The 13,113-nt window shown below is 40.6% G+C and overlaps 1 long non-coding RNA gene across 1 annotated transcript in view; it reads left to right on the top strand.

The window, feature by feature from the left end:
- LOC117938988 overlaps positions 1-12,163 on the top strand; it is a 12,565-nt gene extending 402 nt beyond the window's left edge. Inside the window, exon 2 of the long non-coding RNA XR_004655511.1 lies at positions 11,839-12,163. This is a non-coding gene — a long non-coding RNA (uncharacterized LOC117938988). The remainder of the gene's footprint in view (positions 1-11,838) is intronic.
- Positions 12,164-13,113: the final 950 nt, after the last annotated feature.

Below are 13,113 nucleotides of genomic sequence, written 5' to 3'. Positions count from 1 at the left end.
CACACACACACACACACACACACACACACACACACACACACACACACACACACACACACACACACACACCTTTAACCTATACAAATACATACACAACGTGTTTTCACAAGACTGAAAGGGAGAAATGAAGAAAAAGAAACTAGTTTTCTGGTCCCTTTCTCTGCAGGTTCCTCTCGCTGTGTTCATCTTTCTTTTTGATTCTTTTGCCTTTTTCTCTTTTCAATTTCTTTCACTTTTCCACTTATTGACTATCCTCCTATACCTTGCTATTTCCACTCATCTTTGATGTTTTTTTCTGTCCTTTAGAGCTGCCTTATCTTTTGCTGTGTATGTTTAGGTATGTGTACTGTGGTGCTGCTTCTGCTTTTGTCAAAGAACGTTTTAAGCTGTTGTTTTTAAAGGTGCTCTACAAATAAAGTTATTATTATTATTATTTTTATCTGCCACACATCTGTGTTGCAGTCAGTGACAAAGTGAGAACATCTCTGCAATGTTTTTAATCAGATTTTTCTCTGACATTTTGCATTTCGTGTTGACGCATTATAAGTTTTTCACATGTCATTTAAAGCCCTGTTCTCATTCCCAACTCATCAGTTTTATGGTTAACACATCTAAAGACCCTGAACACCCACACAGGTGTTTATGGTTCATGTGGCTGATTGGATCTTTTTTGTCAGGACTGTGGGGGTGTGGAGACACTGAGGGATTGACATAATCTTGAGTCAATTTTCAGTGCTGTTGCACCTGTACGGGCAGAACAAAAGACACCTTTGTCATCCTCATTGGTAGAAAGAATTTGTGTCCTAATTAGGTCCCATCCAAGCTCCGGCCCGCCTTCAATCAGCCTAATCAGTCTAATCAGCCAGAACAACTAAAAACACCTGTGTGGGTTTTCAGAGGCTGACTTGTGGTTTTCACAAAGGACACAAATAGCGGTCTCCTGGGTTTGTTTGACCCATTCCCTCCTCCAAAACGAGAACTTTGTGGCTCTGTATGCTACTATTTTCCAGCTGATCCAAGAGGTTATTTAAAAGGCTTTTTAGCTTAAGAAGAAGAAGGAGAATTTCCTCAACATAAACCTTCAGTTTTCCACAAACATTCAACACAAAAGTGGATAAATGGTTTTCACTGGACACTAAGGGGATTATCATTTGAAATGTGAGCTGTCATACCAAAAAAAAGTTAAAAGTATAACATGCATCTGAGATGTAGAGGAGTTAAATTAAATAACAGAAAATAGAAAAACTCAAGTAAAATACAAGTACCTCAAACTATTGCTTTTGTAATGAGAAAATGTGTTTCGTTACATCCTACATTTCACCACTGGCCATGTGTTATAAGTCGGCTCCAAACACAGTTGTTGAGAACATGATCTCCAGCTTCCTGTTCTCCAAACTCAAGGAAAGAAAAGATGTTAACTTGTATAAGTTGAATATTCACATTCAAAGAGTTACTTCTCCTATGTCAAAAAGGGAAACATTACAAAGGGAATGCAGCTGAAGGAAAAGCTGTCTTGACAGAAAAAGCTGAAATATAAAAACAACTGTGAGAGCTGCCAAGGCAAGAGAGGAAGAAAGGAACCCTGCAGATCAGATTATGAGAAAACTGCAGATCCCAGGAAGCCTTAATACAATATAAAAAATAACTGAGACATAAAGACAAACATTTAGCAGAGAAATGCTTTAAAGCTCGCAATATAAACCTTTTTGTAATGCAGGAAATCACTAAAATTTGAATATGAAAGGCATTTTATTTCTAGTAAAGCAAGACAAGCAACTGATTAAGCTTTCTTCATCAAGCCGTTGAAGGAAATTAAACTAAATGGAGGAAATAATGGACCACGCAGTCTAATCAGCCTCGCCATCCCGAAAATAAACATATTATTAAAGCTGTGATGAGTTCGAACATGACAGTGGACAGCAGATGTACCAAAACCACCTAAAAGGGGAAATATCATGCTGATAACGACAGAGAGGGAATCTGCTTTAATGACGGTCAAACGATGACTGCATGTCACAGTTACTGGAGAATCTGTGGGAATACCAGGGATGCAACGAATCCAGGAGTCTGCTTCGGCTGAATATTGGGCTTTTTTACTTTTTTTTCCACCAAAAAGAACCCTACACTTGCACCACGATGGTAAACCTAATGACACCACCCTTGATACGGGAAGGTGTTTGCGTAGTCGGACCTCTTAATGCAGTAGGCTGGGAGAAAAAGTGATGTTTGGCGGCACTTTCAGTCAAAAGGAGGCGATTAAAGTTGAGCCACGTGTTCAATCTGCAATGCCGATTTGTCTCGTGGCGTCGAGGACCTTAAACACAACATCGCCGCTGTTAAAACGTTTGTGCATGAAACATCTGAAAGAATATGGGTTGTGGATGAAGGAATCTACAGACAGCTGTGAAAAGGCAGCAACTTCAGGTACAGCAAAGGAAGGACAGTCACAGCACAGGATGTTACTAACTTCATTAATGTGTTTACGGACTAAGAATGGGAAGAGGAGTCGGTATTGGGATTCAGCAGAATCTTATCTAGCGGATTCGGTATCCGGATAAACCCCAAATATTTGGATTTGGTGCCTTCCTAGTAAATACTTTAGTCAAAGTCAAAGTAAAAGTCTGCTTTATTGTCAATTTCTTCACATGTCAAAACATACAAAGAGATCGAAATTACGTTTCCCTCCATCTCACGGTGGAGACAAGACATATTTAACCAAAATAAGAAGACATGTACAATGAGGAAATTAAGAGCAGCAAAATTTGAGTTAAAAAATGTGCAATTATGCATACAATAGACAGTCAATATATTATAATAGTGCAACAAGTCAGGTGGTAGCTAGTGGTGCCAGTTTTGTAAGAGCAGCAGAAATGTGTTCACAAGTGTTTTCAGGACTACAGGACAACAACAACAAGTTGCAAAGTGTGCAAGAGTACAAGTGGAGTAGTGCAAATGGAATAGTGCAAGGCAGCCATTTTGGGTCCAAAGTCCAGGATGTTATGTAACTGAGGGTGGAGGGGGGAGAGGGGGGAGAGAGTTCAGCATCCTAACAGCCTGGTGTATGGGGGTGCGGGAGCCCAGGCTTCTGGACCTCTTCTCAGAGGGCAGTTGATCAAAAATGAGGTGGGAGGTGTAAATGTCCTTCAGGGAGGGGAGTGAAGCACCAATAATCCTTCCAGCTGTGTTCACTATGCACTGCAGGGCTTTCCTGTTGTATTCAGTGCGCTTTCCGCCCCACAATGCAATGCAGGTGGAGAGGATGCTCTCAATGGTGCCTCGGTAGAATGTAGCCATGATGGCTGGTGGAGCACTTACTCGCCTTTATATGATGTATTTGTGTTTTCCAACAAAAGAATGATTCCTTTCAGTACATTGACAATTTCTTTTTTTTTACATATCCACAAACTATTTTCCTTTGGTTTGGTTTCACACATGAAAAAATCCAATCGCACCAAAATGCGTCGTTACAAATTACGCGAGAACGTTCCCTCCTCTAATTGGTGGGATGTGTTGGGTTCAGGAGCAAGAAAGGAACTACAGAAATTAGATCATGTGTTCTGCACAAGTGCATCTATATGGTCATTTCATAGCAGTTCATTTCATTTAAATAATCAACCATTGTTACCATGCATGTGCCATCTGCCCGTCCTCTGAGGTGTAATCCTGGACTCCACTCTCTCTTTCCATACTCGCATCAAATACATCCCAAAATCAGCCTTTTTTCATCTTAAAAAAACGTCTCCAGACTCCGTCCATCACTCTTTGACTCCCTGGCAGAAACCCTTTTTCATTCTTTTATAACCTCCCGTTTGGACTACTGCAACAGAGTCCTGTCTGGGGTCCCCAGCAAAACCCTAGACAGGCTCCAGTATGTTAAAACTCTGCTGCCTGTGTCCTCACCCACACCAAGACCACATCACCCTGACCCCCAACCTCCTTCACTGGCTCTCAGTTAAGTCCCGCCTCACATATAACATCCTCCTTCTCACCTACAAATCCCTCCATGCCCTGGCCCCACAGTGTCTCTCTGACCTCCTCCATCCATACACCCCACCCCAAAACCTCCTGTCCTCAGACGCTGGCCTGCTCTCCATTCCCCACACCAGACTCTGTACCCTCGGAGACAGAGCCTTTAGTGTTGCAGACCCATCCTCCTGAAACACTCTCTCTGCAGATATCCAAAATACTACATCCCTGGACTAAAAAACTCCTGAAATATCACCTGTTTACCACAGCCAAGTCTCCTTGGGTTTATGTACCTTAAAAGTAACCTGTGAGTATTTATACTGAACATTATAAACTGAATTGAAGAGGAGTTGACCAACGTTCTACAGGCCACTATCAACAACCTGACCAAATCTGCGTGAAGACGATGTGTTGCACTGCGTGAGGCAAATGTTGGTCACACCAGATTCTGACTGGTGTCCAGACACCCCCGTCCCCCCTCTCATCCATTAAAACTGCACATTTTAAATTGGTCTTTTATTGTGGCTAGCCCAAGGCACACCTGGGCAATAATCGAAAACGTCTTAGATCTTCATGAAAAATGAGGGCAAAAAGTGTTGCATTTATTATTTTGGTCATTGTACTTCAACCTTATGGATCAAATGGACCTACGTCACGTTCTACGTCATGTGCACAACCGAAAGTGAAGTAACCGTTTCATAACCTTTACAACATGTCTCAAACAGTGACTGTACGTTCTCTGGTTTACATATGAGGAAGGTGGGTTATTTTTAATGTCACAGCTGTGGGCGCTAATCCATAAAATCGCTAGTTTGTGTTGTATTAAAGTATTATATAAAAGTATAATAATGTATCTGTCAGACAAATCTAGCCGAGTAGAAGTATAAAGTTACCCATAAATACCTAAACATTGTGCTTAAGTACGTACTAAATGAAAAACCACAAAATAGCATCTGGATTCTCAGAATTAACAATTTTTTTTCTTATTATTTGTCTTTATGTCTTTATTCTTTTCTATTGATTTTTTTTATACATAACTGTATATTTACTGTGACAGGCCTTCCATGTTATTTTTGTACTTTTCTTGTGTTTTTTTCTTCATAATTTTGTTATTTGTGTGAAAAATTCTCTTTGTGTATCAAATTCAATGTTTGCCAATAAAAGGAAAAAACATCCTGAATGAAACTTTTTTTTGACTTTTCAATGAAATCCTATTAAATAAGACAACAGGCCACATGTGAATGACTCCGAGGCAAAACAATCTGATAATAAATGAACAGAAATGTGTTGTGTGAGACACTCATTTGCCCTCTGAGCTCCACCTGATTCATCATTTATAAAGTTGAATGAGTCGGCGACAACTCTGCAGTCATCTGCATCACTCAGGCTCACTGCAGGGGACGGGGGAAATAAAACGTCTGCTACACGCAGAAGACCTTGGGCGCGGACTGCAGCACGAATCTGTCCTTACAGGAGATTTCACCGCAGGGGCTGCAGGATTATCCATAAATCCAGGAGAAGAAGAGTCCCGATGATTCAGAGTAAATCCAGGTGTCAGAGAAGTAGCTTTCCTTCCACACACAGCTCCACCTCAGTCTCTACAGTAATGTGATGGGTTGAGGAAGGAACATACAGCTTCTGTTCTGTTAGATATAGATAATATAAGCAATTCAAGTTAGTTTGGAGTCGAACCGGGGCCGCTGCGTCCAGGAGTAGACCTCCATATGTGGGTGCCCGCTCTACCAACTGAGCCATCCGGGCGCCTGAGTTAGTTTTAAAGGAAATATTCCACTCCTATTTGTGATTAGATGTGGCTTATGTCATTGACACTTAGGCAACATTAGGCAACAATCAGGCCGGCTAAGACCCTTTCTGTCTGGTTACTCTCATGTTGTGTTTTCACAGTTTGAGTTGTTGAACACAGGAAAGAGGAACAGGGTTCCTCTGTGTAAATATTACAGGTACAAGTATCATATGTCCCTGTCGCAGTAAAGCTCATTAATGAGCAGCGATGAATGCATGACCACAAATTTTTTAATGTATATCTTTGACTGTGATGGATGAAAAGGGTAGAAGTATAGAAAGTCCATATACTATTTTTTAGTATAGAAAATCGTAAATCTGCACTTTGCACGGCCCTTCGAGTCGCCCATATGTTGACTGTATATCTGTCTTTTAATTTTTTTTAACCCCATGCTTGTCGTTGTGTCTGTAACTTTTGCAGCTAAGGAAGTTACTCAAAGTTCTCCTTAGGGAGACCAATAAAAGTACTTCGACTTGACTTTGACATTTGGGGACTTAGGTGCTTTAGCATTGTGATTATGAACATCAGCAGTACTTCCAGCACATGGGGGGTTAAACCCACACATCATTGTCTACAGTCCCTGTCCCTGTCTGTATGTCGGGATTGTCCCCTCTGTGAATTCTCTTCTTGGGTAAAGTTAAAAAGAACTGTCATGTCCAGCAGTCTGTCTGTCAGTGAGCGTAGACTCCACCCTGATGAAGGCAACACACGCCAAAACATTTAGTCAATAAAACACGGTGATTGGAGAAGACTGGTGTGACCTCAATTTGGACATTTTGAACTTTTTAATAGGTGAGTGGTGCTGCACAAAGATTTATATCTGAACTCAATTACCAGCTACCTACCTTCAGAAGCTCCGCCCCCCAGAATCACGGACTGATAACCACTGTCTGTGTTGCCCCCCCCCCTCCCAACCTGGCAGTGGGAAGTCATCGTGAGAGCAAGTAAAAAATGTAAAAACATAACTTTAGCCGATGTGCGCCATTGGCAACACATGGGTCAATAAGCTGATCTGCAGCCTATACGAAATCCCGTAGGGTAAACTCACTCAGCCAACATTTAAATATGTTTTATATTTAGTAATTTAAGGGTGAAATCCATCGCCAAACCCACCAAACTCCATTTAAATAATCCGAACTTTTATCCTCTTAAAACACAAACAGCCTGTACGTAATTCCCAAAGTTTAAAATGTATATCTTTTAGGTTAAGTGTTCAGCTATGTTACCATTGAACCACTCCTGTGATACAGAAAACCCTGGGTTGAACCCAAAATACCTTAAGCTAGACATCATTTACTTTTAAATCAAAGAAAACCAAACTAAACCTAAATACCCCCCCCCCTCCAACATGGTAGCAGGTGATGCTTGGCAGGCAGCAAAATTCTTCAATCTCATTGAAAACTTTTAGAAAAAGCAACACCAGGCTGGGAGAACTCGTTCTGTCTGATCTTAGTCTGTTCACGCTGCAAATCACAGTGTTGCATGTATCATCACGTTTGCCTGTCTTTATTGCATATCATTTTTAAATTGTCCTACATTTGTTCTGACTCTTATGAAGATGGGATTTGCAAAGCTGCCACAACACAATGCATCAACGTTTCCACCTCAGCCAGGAGGGAAAGGTTTTTTCATTCAGGTTTCTTTCATGCACAAATTGGAGACTTGCATGAAAACAGATGGAAACTCATTTATATGTCAAGATGTTTATCTATTTATCTTATTGTTGTGTGCTTTGATCACCGTTTAATTGTCTCTCCCAGCCATTCTCTACCTGTCCACATGGCCTCAGACTCTCCCACCTGTCGCTCTCAGTCACCTGCTTCCACTTTCCCTCATCAGCCCTGCAGCTTTGTGACAGATTGCCAGGTCGGGCTGTTTTCCGGAAAGAAATTTGGGCATTGCTGTGTGTGCTTAGCTTGAAAATGTAATGTTTATCTGGCAGCAATGCTTGTAGTACAATTTCCCCGTGAACACCGTGCTGTGAAGTCTCAAACAACCATTGGCTAGGTGCCTAGCGTGTTTGGTTTTGATTACAAGCTACGCTAAGAAAGGAACAGAGGGACAGAACGGTCTGAAACAAACCAGTGGAGCTGAAAGTAAAACAAAGTGATCTTGAAAAAAAAACGTAAAAGAGAAAGGCTGTTCATAGTATGCTTATTGTCTTTTTTACTTTTACCCTTTCTTTTGTTTTGTTAGAGGTTTACAAAGTGAAAAAGCCCAAAGTCCCCCACAAGGCTTTTAATGTTCCCCTAGCTGCTAGCGTGGCATGCCCTTATGCTCTGCTTCTGACTGGCTAGTAGTCCTTACCGTGGTACTGCACATGTGCAACTCCCAACAAAGATGAGACAGAAGTGAGATGCCTCACCCTGTAGCTAAAACAGAGAGCTCAACACACAGGGTGAAAAGAATACACATAAACATTCATTCATGTATTAATTACTTAAATAGCTTAAATATCAAAACAGACCCTCTATAATAATTTATGTACAGTATATCAAACCAGAGCAATCTGCATTAAATGGATGTTAATCTCTGTATAATAAATCCACACAAAACTGGATGTAGAGCATTCATATTTAAGCATATTTCCTTCTACTGCCCTGTCCATGAAAAAAGGAAAAAAATAGAGAAGATTCCTCACAAAACATCAACAAAGGGCATTAACGTCATACTTTGCATTACTTTTTGTGTTTACAAACCCATTAAACTGTATAGAAGAATGGAAAAAGTCAAGCTTTACGAATATTTCTCACACAATTCCAAACTATTTTACAAATACAAAAAGGCCTCAGAAGATTCAAGGTGTATCAGATCATACATATTTAATTTAAAGCCCTGATGATGATGTACATAATGAAAACATGAGATCTTTGAGGAGCAATGAGGAGACTGAGGAAGGACAAAACAAACATTTCCATCATGTTTTCTAAATTTTTTGTTCTCCAACATTGACCGCCACTGTATTGCAGACGTCATCTGGTTTTGTCCTCTTCTTCTGCGGTGGTTTTAAGTACTTTATTAAACTTTTATAAGAATGAGCTCCCCCAGCTTTTCATATCAATGAACGAACACATTCAACTGCACAAAAATACAAATATACAAAACATCCGTTTGTGTGTTGATGTATTTATAGCAAGTGCATGATTATGTGTAACTATCTCTGTACACACATGCGTTTATGTTTGCTATTTTCTCATTGCTGTTGAATCCTAATTTGTCAGTTGGTTAAGCAGTGTTCGGGTTGTGTATGTTCTCACTTAGCGTCTCCTCTTGTATTTTTCATCTCGTGTCTAATATCATCCGTGCAAATAAAGTGTATTTGGATTTGAGAGAGAGAGGCTGACAGACAGACAAGAAACGTTATGCTGTTGATTTCCTGCAGGCTGTTCTTACATTTAACTGTGTTCAACCCACAACATCTACATTGCATGAATTATTCATTACATTCCCAAACTGTGTGTGAATGTGCACGTGTGGATGAGTGTGTGTGTGTGTGTGTGTGGTTTCATTTTGAGCTAATAACTCATGTATAGCGCTGTCTGTTAGCGCAGCTTACAACGCTGTTCAGCCCATTCTTCTTGTATGTGCTGTTTTAAACAGCAGTGAAACCAATTTATTTCTCAAACACAGGAAGAGTTAAACCTTGCTAGTCTCTAAAGGTGGGACAGGTGATGTGTAGCTTCTTAATTAGCTTTATTTAATGATTTCTACAGTCCACCGCCTGCAGAAGCTGAGCTGTTGGGTCTGCTGCACCACATTTGATCTTTTAGTATTTAAAATACTTTTTTTTTTTAAAGCAAAACGTTAAATCAAGCCACACAATAGGTGTCACAAAACCACATTATTATTATTATTATTATTATTATTATTAATCTTAATGAATTCTACTATAGAGATGCAGTAAAAACAACAACAACACAAAGACACATAAAACGACCAAGGGATGCCAAACGACCACAGAAAGACTTAAAATGACAAAGACACACTTGTGAGTTAGGCCCACTTAAACTGACTCAAGATCGGTTTTTATTCCAAATGATGTGGACACTTGTGCACAGGCGTTTAATGCTCATTGCACCCTGCCATTGGACAAAGTAGCACCTCTTAACATTAGATAAATTCCCTCTGTTAATACATCCCCGTGGATGAATGACGCCATTCGCAGCTTGAGGCGTGTCTGTGGGAGAACCGAGCGCTTACAGAAAGCAACTCAGCTCCAAGTCCATTGCCTGCATCTTAACGAGCTCTCAGTACATCTAAATGAAATGATGCTAGAGCCTCTCATTTTACTAATCTGATATCTGCCTTTAAAAACAAACCTATTAATTGGACAAAGTTAGAGCTGTCAGGGCAGGCATTGTTCCGCAAGCAAACTCACATATACAGTGAGGAAAATAAGTATTTGAACACCCTGCTATTTTGCAAGTTCTCCCACTTAGACATCCTGGAGGTGTCTGAAATTGTCATCGTAGGTGCATGTCCAAAAAAAACATCCCGAAATCACAATGCATGATTTTTTAACTATTTGTTTGTATGATACAGCAGCAAATAAGTATTTGAACACCTGTCTATCAGCTAGAATTCTGACCCTCAAAGACCCTTTTAGTCTGCCTTCAAAACGACCACCTCCAATCCATTTATTATCCTAAATTAGATGCACCTGTTTGAGGTCGTTAGCTGCATAAAGACACCTGTCCACCCCATACAATCATTAAGAATCCATCTACTAACATGGCCAAGACCAAAGAGCTGTCCAAAGACACTAGAGACTAAATTGTACACCTCCACAAGGCTGGAAAGGGCTACGGGGAAACTGCCAAGCATCTTGATGAAAAAATGTCCACTGCTGGAGTAATCATTAGAAAATGGAAGAAGCTAAACATGACTGTCAATCTCCCTCGGACTGGGGCTCCATGCAAGATCTCACCTCGTGGGGTCTCAATGATCCTAAGAAAGGTGAGAAATCACTTAAAGAGACATGGCGCTCCAACAGAGTGTCTCATGCAGAGGGTGAATACAGGAGCAGCAGCCGTGGGCTGCATGAGAAAGATAACGTGTTTTTTGAATATTAAAGCATATTTTTGTTGTAGTACAAACACAAAACACAAGTATGAGTCTGTAAATGTTACATAATAGTTCCACTTTAAACACTTGTGAATGAGTCACAACTAATGCACGTGTCTCATGTGTTTGGACCATGTTTTACCCCTGGTTAATTTTTTCTTTGATGTGGATGGTTGTGTTGTTGAATATTTGATAATTTTCAAATTGATTTACCCCTTCACCGTTGGGCACATGTGATTTCATGTTGCTTATTTGTGTGTAAGACTCTGATGAGGGAGCTGATACTTGTGAAGATGTTCCAACAGTGAGTTTAATTTGGACACACTCGGTAAATCTACAACTCAGTGGATGTTGACGGGGATGAAAACACAGCTCCTGCTTTAGACTGACAAAGACAACTGCAGGAATACAAAAATAAGAATGTGAATCAGAGCGGCTTTAACATTTTCCCCAAAAGCCTCTGGTTATATTTATCAGCAGACATGTTTTCCTGTTCTGGATCCTGTTTTCTACACAGGCAGCGTTCTATTAAAACACAAGGACAGGTATGTTTTGGCTGTTATTTGAGTATCTTTAAAAGGACAGTTCACCCTAACTATTTCACCATCTTATTAACCTGTACTGCAACCTTTGATGCTTTATTATTTTATTACTGCTTGTTACTGCTTTGCACGGTTGCATGATGCAAGAAGATGGCTCTGGTGTGCGTGGCTTGGCTGTGTTTTGTTGCTTTCATGCATGGCTTGTTGTGAAAGCATATTTGTTGCTCTGCCTATCTCTAGTGTCTTATTAACTTGTCTCTGTACATTTACCCTGTATGAATGTCTCGCTTTTTCCTGTTGTCACGGTCTCAAATAGGGATGCACTCAATCCAGATTTTTGGCATTCGGCTAAACACCAAATCCACTGGTTAAGATTCTGCCGAAACCAAATACCGATTCCTCCTCCCATTCTCAGTCCATTAACATAGTACACACATTAATGAAGTTAACACACCTGGTCAGCACAAGTTTTTAGCTGTGACTGTCCTTCCTTGGCCGTACCTGAAGTTGCTGCATTTTGGCTGCTGTCCGCAGATTTCCTGATGAAATTGAGCACGTAGCTCAACTTGAATTGCCTTCTTTTGACTGAAGGTACTGCCAAACAACACTTGTTCTTCTCATGAGTTCCATTCTCCCTTTCTAACAGCCTACTGCATTGAACGGTCCACCTACACGAACACCTTCCCGTAATCCGCGGAGGCGTCATCACGTCGACCAGCATTGTGCAAGCCAAGGGTTCGGTTCAGTGGAAAAACATTCTAAGGTTCAGCAGAAACCAAACCCCGTCAAAAATCATGATAATCTGCCAAATCCAAAGCTGAATCCAGGATTTGGTTTATCCCTGGTCTCAAAACATCTTGCCAAAGGACTACAGTTGGCTGTAGTCATTGGCTGGTTAACACTGGCACATTTACAGAAACGATGATTAACGTGTTGTCCTTTTATATATAGATATAAATAAATAAAATAAAAATCTCGCCATTATCTACCGGTCATACGTCACTTAAAGGTACCCTACTACACAGAACCATTTTTACTTGCATTTTTTCAAATTTGTCTGGTCCATATGTGTTTGTGTTATGTGGTGAATGTGAGGATGAACTGCTTCCTCCTCTGTCAGCTCTAGCCACTGAAAGGAAATAAGAGGAGAAATCAGACCAATCACAACAGCTGGTCAGTCTGATGTCATGTTACCTGAGCTCATTAATATTCATGAGCTCACCCTGTTGTGATGGGTAAAGGATGCTGATAGCCAGGCCCTCATTTTCTAGCTGTTAGCCAATCAGAGTCAAGCAGCTTAGCTCGGTGAATATTAATGAGAACTGGCATTTATGGAGCTAATCTTCTTGCAGGCTTTCCATACCACGCATGGCTTGAAACAAGGTCTTCATAAAATGTTACAGAGGCCATGGTAGAACGTTCATTACCACAAAGTAATGAAATATGTGTGGCAGGGCACCTTTAAAACTGTACTTGTATAGTTACCGTAGACAGCCATGTGAACATATCTCAACTGACTCACGCAGTCAAACTGACTCCGGTAGTTTTCCTGTCCAATACACATGATTGATAAGAGGATGCCAACACTTAAATATCCAACTTAATGATCAGTCATCACATTAATTCATCCACCAGCACACATCTTATTTCAGCTCCAGTCTGTGTGGGAGCAATCTGGTGAAATAGCTTCTCCAGGCGTCCTCATTAAAACTGCACATGGAAGAAAAGAACTGGGGA

Source organism: Etheostoma cragini, chromosome 23, assembly GCF_013103735.1.
Source record: "Etheostoma cragini isolate CJK2018 chromosome 23, CSU_Ecrag_1.0, whole genome shotgun sequence".
In the NCBI taxonomy this organism is placed as follows: Eukaryota; Metazoa; Chordata; class Actinopteri; order Perciformes; family Percidae; genus Etheostoma; species Etheostoma cragini.
This window is presented reverse-complemented; position numbering and strand designations above follow the sequence as displayed.